The following is an 8,156-nucleotide window of genomic DNA, read 5'->3' on the forward strand; positions in this document are numbered from 1 at the left end:
GGAGAATAAAGCTGTCAGCTTCCTCTTCCTCCCTCGGTGCCCACTAACTCACTAACAAACTTTTTCATGGAAACCTTGTAAGTCAGGATAGAGTGAACTATGAAGAAATTAAGACCTCTCTCAGGTTTAGCAATATTCCTGCTGGTGAGAGAGCTGGCATTAGCAGGACTATTTTGAAGGCATTTCTGCTGCTCTGTTTTGCTGTGAAGCAGAGAGGTGCTCTTTCTCCTCCAACTCCTTCACACAGCTCCAGAAGACTATATGCTTCCCCTTGAGTTGCTTTTGGTTGCCATGTGATTTATGTGGTAGACCTGTGATGTAGGCAATGTGAGGAAAATTAGAAGCATGCAGGAGAGGACCATGTTAGACCCAGAAGAACTGGTGATTGAATAAATAGGTCAAGGGCAAAATTCAAAACAGGTGTGATGCCCAAACAGGGCTCTTGCCTCCTCTAGCAGGAGTGAAGCTGTAGAGGGTCGGCTCCTCTCCATGTGTGAACACTTAACTCTGAAGCACTCTACATCCTTAACTGCCTGACCTGCTGCTGTACTCACATCGGCCCTTAAGCAGGGCAGAAAAAAACAGGGCCAGACTTCTAGCTACCTTCTTTCCATGAGACAGCAAGGTAGAGTTTGCAAGAGCATTGCGCATTTAGAAAAATAAGAAAAGGCTTTCTAACTTGTTATGCAGATGGAGCCAGCATGTAGGTACACTTATCACCATTTAGGAGCGGCTCCTGTGAGGCTGAAGGTCCTTGACTCGCTAGGAAAGGAAGAGCTATTACATTCCTACACTCCTATTAACTGAGTCTGGTCTGAAATTCCTCTGGAGAGAATAACTGGCCCTTTAAAAGGCTTGATGCCTGAACACTCTGGCTAAGCTCCATTGCTTTAGGGCCATTCAACCTCTGAAAGAAAAACACGGATTGCCCTCCTTTCTTCCCAGTCTCTTCCAGTTGCTCTAACCTGTGGTTATGCTGTAGGTTCACTGCTGTTACTGGAGAGGACAAGCATTCTGATGAACCTCCAGTGAAGAATGGGAAGTATCCCCACCTGAAAGATGACAAGTGGTGGCAGAAATCCAGAATCAGTTTCAACAGCCAGGCTTGCAAACAACCTGTGACCTTTTGGAACAGTCAGTGGCAAACATTTAGGACTCACTTTCCATGGTCAGTGTCTATATTTACAAAGAAGCAACTAGAAACTTATTCAGGAGTGGTAAAAGGAAGAAGAGAATCTGTCTGGACCTTCATTACACCCAATGTCCATGCTTAAAAGTTATCAGAGGACTGCCTTTGGGACGCAAATTGCCAAAAGCTCGCCCTTTGTAAACTAAATTTCTATGTTGAGATTCTGGGCCACATAAGAGGAGAACTCACTGCCCCACAGTCCAGCCCAGAGCCCCAGTTCCTGCACTGGGACTGGGTCTGGTGCATCACTTCTAGTCCTTCCTTCCATCACTGTTTTCCACAAAAAAATCATGTCAGCAGTATTGCAACTGACATCAGGCAGACGTGTCAACCTAAAATACTCCCTTGAAAGACCTGATCTTGCCTGCCTCAAAGGTAGGAGACGTATACAGACAGCTTGATAAGGGCTGTTGTTACACATGCGTCTGTGGGCAAGTCAAACCACAAGCACCCTACAAATACCAAAATGGATGCCTCTGTGCACTGCAAAGTACTCTCAGCCACTGGAACAGAGGGCAAAACCTGCCCCTGTGTCTCTAGTCCATATTTGCTTCATCTTTCCAGCTCCTTGATGCTTCCTTCTCACAGCTTTTCCTGCCTGCCTGTTGAAATGTCTGACTGCCCTGTTTGAGACCTTACTACCATTTCAGTTCGACGATCACTTCCACTACTTGCATTCCCCTGTTCTGGTAGCCTTGCTGGTAACAGTGGCCGGCCTTGATGCCCTTTAAATGTTTTCAGTTATTTCAGCCAGAGGAGTCTGAATGGGAAACATACAGTTAAAAAACTGCATAAGTCTATTTCATGTAAAAATGAAACACCTGTGAGATGTTTTCTCATGAAGGTATACAACAGAGATAGGATCATAAAACTAAGCTAAGCCTAGAGCATTTCCCATTCTTTCCAAAGTGTAGGGTTTAAGTATGTCTCCCTTTCCAGGTCCTTAGTTCCCCACTGATTCACATGGTGGAAAAACTAGTTTGAATCCAGGCTTACCCTGGAGAAAAACAACCAGTTCCTCTCTTGAGGAAACCTAGAACCAGGTGAGAGATCAGTCTGCTTGAGCATCCCAGACCAGCAATATGGATCTGTAGTGAACTCAAGTGGATACCCATACTACCCCAGCCAGCAATATGTCTGGAAACACCCTTAAGGTAAGTAACACGCTCTGTGGTTGTGGCATGAAAAGACCATGAATGGGCTACAAAACAGCCCGTGTTATTTCAAGTGAAAACGGGCGGGGGTGAAACCAAAGGAAAATACAATGACAGAGAGAATGAGGGAGAAGGAAGGAAAGGAAGGAAGGGATGAATGAGCTGTTTGGAACAGGATCGGGAAGAAACAGATCTCTGGAAATCAGCACTTCTGATACAGGACTGGGGGTAGATCTCGTAATTTTTTCTGCCACTGCACATCCTTCCCAGCTGTGGTTATCTCAGGCTGGGGCTATACAGGCAAAAGGTGAGTGTGTGTGCAATGGTGCAGCAGTTCTCACCTCGTCAAGCATACTCAGATTAGACAGACTGCTACAGATCAATACTCCAGGCTGTTCCCTGTGCCTCCTGTGCCAGGGACCAATTTTTCTCCCCAGATGCTCTCAGACTGTACAGAGACACAAATTTGAGCTGGAAATATCTGTTGTTCTGGTGTTTACAAAGGAAAATATCAAACCAACAATGTGGGCGCACTTTTCTACTACCTTGTACAGGCTTAAAATAATTTTGTAAATAAATTAAAAAAACTATTTCTTACTACTTTCAAAGGGATACTTTCAAGGGGATAAAGACAGTGACAAAGTGCCTTGTATTTTTCTGTGCTGAACATGTCAACTGTATTCCCACAACTATCCACACAGAAACAAAGTACAGGTCTGTACAAATTCAATAGCTCCTTCAGGAGGTTTATGCTGACATTCAGGTTGGGTATGGAGGGGACTGGAGTCTATTTTAAAGGTAGAAAAATGATGATTTTGAAAGGCTGCAGGCAAAAAAATCCCCTCTTATAAAGATTACAGAAGGGTCACTTAGAGTCTGATAAACCCGAATGAAGAGCCAGAGGGATTTTTTTGTTGGACTTGGAAGTGCAGCAAGACTGAAGGTTTATGCCTTTGAAATAAAATGGTAAAAGGGAAGCACAATATTTTACTTTGGTAGTTCAGGAAATATTAGTCTTGTAAAACAGAGTAGCTATAGATTTCCTTAGTCCTCTAAACATTTCTTTTCACTTTCTTGATGCAGCCTTCCTAGAAGACACCATCACTTACCAGTAAAAATACGTATTAGATCTGGTTTTACAAAACATAGTATATCTAACATCTCATAATGTATAAAGAGTGCTAGCAGGCAGGGGAGTCAAGTTGCCACTCCGGTTAGAATATACACATGTGATTTCTAGTCCCTGTTACTCTGCTCTACAACAGGCAGGTGAAAAATGTTGAATAAGCTAAGCACCTTGTGGGAAAGAATGCACAGTCAGATATTGATCTGTATTTATTGCCATTACTGTAGCAGGCTGGTATTAGTGAGATGGGGTTGTCACTGTCTGAGAGTAAAATGTCTGTGGGAATGGAAGCCCATATCAGAATCACTGGGGACCTGCAGAAGTACAGAGAATCAGACAGGGCCAAGCCATAAAAAATCCAGTATGATAGAGAGTTTGTGAACAATTTCTTAATCGAGGGAAATGCAAGTGTGAAACAGCGATCACAAAGACCTTGATGCCCAAAGGTCTGCACCATGGTCTTCTGCTTACCCAGATACAGAAGGGGTGGAGGAGGGGAACTGCTTTCACTGCGCCAGGTAGGAGAATGGCAGTGGACCTGCTGTTTTGTCCCAAAGCAGAAAGGCTGAGAGCACTCACTGGAGATAGAGGAGCCTCCATAACACAGGGTATCAGGAATGGACCACCTGTCCTTGATTGCAGTAGGCCTGGTCTCCAGAAAAGCCCATGAGTAAGACAGGTTCAAAACTCAGTAAACACCATTTGCAAGCTGACTTGCTTATGATGGATGTAAATGTAAATAGTTTGTGTTCAGGATTGGAAACTTCATTCTTTTTCTAAGCTTTTCCTTAACATGATAAATTTTGGCTAGAGAGGCCTTTGGTATGGCCATGTCAGAAAACAGACCTGGTATGAAACAACTCCGCAACCTCTCTAACAGGGACTGCAGAACATCATCACCCACTTCAGTTATGATCTGAGCTCTGAAGTTAGGGTAGGCTTTTCAAAGAAGTGTGGCAGTCTGAGAAACTGCAGCAGTTGGGGGGGGGGGGGAATTTTGGAAAAGAGAAGTGGCAAAGCAAGAACTAAAAGCAGGGGACAGATGGCATGAAGCTGTGTCAATGGGGAAGTGGGAAGGTGCAGAAAGGGTATATTGCAAGTTTGCAGCCCAGTCAGGCTGAAGCAAATTGCTCTTTACCCCGGTGGGGGCTCAACATACAGAGAAAAGTTCTCATGGCCACTCAGGATTGCCTGAGAAAGAGCTCACTTCAAATAAATCCTATCAGGATCCAGGGTAATGAGAATACATGCTGTGACCATGTGCTTTGTGTGCAAAGAAATGAGCCTTGTGCTTCCTCCATGAAAGAATCCTCCCTGCTACTCTGTGCTGAAGAACAAGCCTCCTGCTCAGTTCCTGCCCTCCTGTGCAGGGCTGTGATGTGCAGACACCGTTTCTGAAAGACTCCCTCTTACCCTTTGCCCATAATCCTTGAGGAAGCAAAACACCAGAGAAAGAGAGGGAGATATAAGTGATCCTCACTGCTTTAGGTCCTCGTGGGGGGAAAAATGGTATCATACATTTCCTCCCTTGTGACCCAGCTCAGGACCCTGAAGTCTCTCAGAGTAAAACTATCTCACTGAGCAGTTCTTTCCCGTAAGTGTCTCCCTCAAACTCAGTGAAGGGAACAAGAAACCCTAAATGTGTGCCTGCCTTCCCTCAGCCCCACTGCACATACAGAAGGAAACTCATGTGAAGAGCACCTCTTGGTGGTGTAAGAGGACATCAGAGCAGCAGCAACTGATCTGTATGTGCTCATTTTGGGGTTATGTGCCTCCTTCCTGCAGGTTCCTTCTTTTTTCTGCAGCATGTACAAATGAGATATTTTAATGCAGCAGGTGCCAGTGGTTCTCAGAGTGATTACTATATATGCTATTTGAATGTAATATACCATTTTTAATAATTTAAATGTAATGGAAAGAAACACCCTAGCAGTTTTTATGTGGATCCCTATCGTCCCCCTACAGAGGCACCAGTGGAGGAAGGATTCCCAGCATAGACCTCTGACTGGACAAGAACTGATTCCATAGTGGTTGCAGGGAATCATCTTCCAAAAGTAATTTGCCCAGAAATGGGTTCTTGCCGGGACTTCCACAGCTCATTGTCGGCCATGCAGAATTTACAGTTTCTTTGACATGAGGCTCACCTGAACAATCCCTCCCACCTGACCAATTTAACTGGTTTTCTTCTTCTCCAGTCCCTTCTACACTGCCAGTCCCATAAGCCCATGTGCTAGACAAGGACAAAAGCACACACTGGCATTCAGCAGGTCAGTGGTCCTTGTTTATCCCTGCCACCAGGTCCTATTGGGCCACTGGTCAGTTTTCCATCCAGTCTGCCTTAGCCTGAATCCCATCCCTAGCACTGTCATATGACTTACTCTCTCCCAGGTAAGACTCAATGTATTCTTCAGCTCTCCCCAGCTCTTTTCCCCTGTCGCCATCCTTCTCACTCCAGGTGTTCACTCTCTTTTCTTCCCACCTGCTTCTCCCCAGACACGTAAGATTTATTGAAAACCTTCAGACCAAATATATAGGGAAAAGTGAACTGTTCCTTTGGAGAAGATGATTCCAACTGTAGTATTACAAGAAAGGGGTTAAGTTGCTGAGTGCCTGTTCCAGGCTGCCTGCCCAACCTAGAGTTCCTTGAATCTGCAGATACTCTATCAGCTCCAGCTCCCTGAGCCCTCACTTGTCACCCAGATGTTTCCCACAGAGAGCTCTCAATGTGTCTGACTGCCCAGGGAGTTATAATGGTTGTTCTCCATCCACCAGTAGCATTCTCTAGAACCAGATACATCTGCCTTCTCTTCTGAGTCCCCGTCTCCTGGCCCATTACATTCTGTGTCTGCTTGTCCTTTCCAGCTCCCCTCTGTAACAGCCTTTGTCCCTCTCCCTTATATCCTTCTCTGACCTGTATTCCTGTGGCCTGTTCCTGCTCTCCCCTTTCCTGCTCTCTCCTTTCCTTCCGCCCCTTTCCCTACCCCCCACAGAGGGAACACCTAGTACAGTTGGTCACTTTGTGCTTCTGAAATAGCTGTAAGACTTGGAAACATTCCATGGTTGAAGATTTCTGGGTTGTGGCCAGTGCTGAGTGACAGATGGGAGAGCTCTCCTCCAGAGCAGGTCAGTCACAATAGCCTCCCATGGCTGCAGCAGCGCAAAGTCCATCAGCCTTTGGATAAATGCTTTTATTCAGAGATCCTTCCTTCAGGAATATCCCAGCTGCAAACTCACTGTTCTTGGTCTTACTGGCCTCCCAACTAAGCCTGGAAATTCTAATTAATTCTGTGCCACCATACCCTATCTTCTATAAAATGCATCTCCTGCCCATCCACTCCTCAGTTCAGGTTGGAGCACACAGATATTCATACATACATGCTTTTCCAGGCTTAATGTTGCATGGAGGAGAAGGAAGGAAGAGGAGGCAGACCCTATTTCGATAAGGGAGAGGAAGGGGTAGAGCTTCCTGGGATCATTATGCTCTTTGTCTCTTCTTTCTTAGCGTGCTTGCTTCCCTTGATGATTAGCTCTACAAATCTTTTATCTTTGAGGACAATGAGGACTGCCTTAGAGAGTTGGGGTCGTTCAGCCTGAAGAAGAGAAAGATCTGGGGAGACCTTATTGCAGCCTTTCAATACACTAAGGGGACCTATAAGAAAGACAAGTATAGGCTTTTTGGTAGGGCCTGTAGTGACAGGACAATAGGTTATAGTTTTAAACTAAAAGAGGGTAGATTCAGACTAGATATAAGAAAGAAGTTCTTTTATGTTGAGGGTAGTTAAACACTGGAACAAGTTGGCCAGAGAAGTGGTGGATGCCCCATCCCTGGAAACATTCAAGGTCAGGTTGGACAGGACTCTGAGCAACCTGATCTAGTTGAAGGTGTCCCTGCTCATTGCAGGGGGTTGGATTAGATGGCCTTTAATGGTCCCTTCCAACCCAAACTATTCTATGACAAGAAAGGAGGGGTCTGGCAGAAGTTTTCACTGGCTGCTTTTGCACAAGAGTAGAGGAAAGGTTGGACAGGAGAGACTGGTTTGCAGGGGCTTCTCTCATCCACCAGTATTGGCTCTCACGGTACTGTCAGGGGAGAGAAAACAGTTAATTGCATCCCTTGATGCATTTGCTCACCTTCATGGTGAACACACAGGTTCACACAACGCTTCTTTGTACTAGAAGTCTGGGCAGGTGAGAAAGTGAGGGAGTACCTTTTCCCCACAGGAGAGGAGGGATAGAGCAGCCAGCCATATGGTGGCAGTTGCTTCCTAGGGGATGCATAAATTCCCTGTTCAGCTGTCACAGAGGAATTGTTCCTTGTGATGTTTCGCCCTTGATGCTTAGGGGCCCTGGGAAAACCTGAAAAACCTTCATTAGCCCTCATCACCCCACTACTCCCACTTCAGATGCCCTTCTCTGCTTATATCTCCTCCAAAGTTTGGATAATAAAGGAGGGAAGAGAAAAATCCACCTGTCTGCTTTCTCACCCCACTTCTAACCCTTGTTCAGCTACCCTGGAAAAGCAGTTTGGTGCCCTCAGCCGCTCACTGCAATGAGATGGGAAGAGGTTGTGTGTGAGAACAAAAATTATTACAGTAGTCATCATCCCATGAAGCCATGAAGCCACGCCTGCTCCGCCTTCAGCTAACGGCCTCTGCCACAGAGCTGCCTTGCGGTGGGAGGGGAGGAG

This window comes from Manacus candei, unplaced genomic scaffold (genome assembly GCF_025592945.1).
Source record: "Manacus candei isolate 608988 ecotype Guabito, Panama unplaced genomic scaffold, ASM2559294v1 h1tg000018l, whole genome shotgun sequence".
Lineage (NCBI taxonomy): Eukaryota > Metazoa > Chordata > Aves > Passeriformes > Pipridae > Manacus > Manacus candei.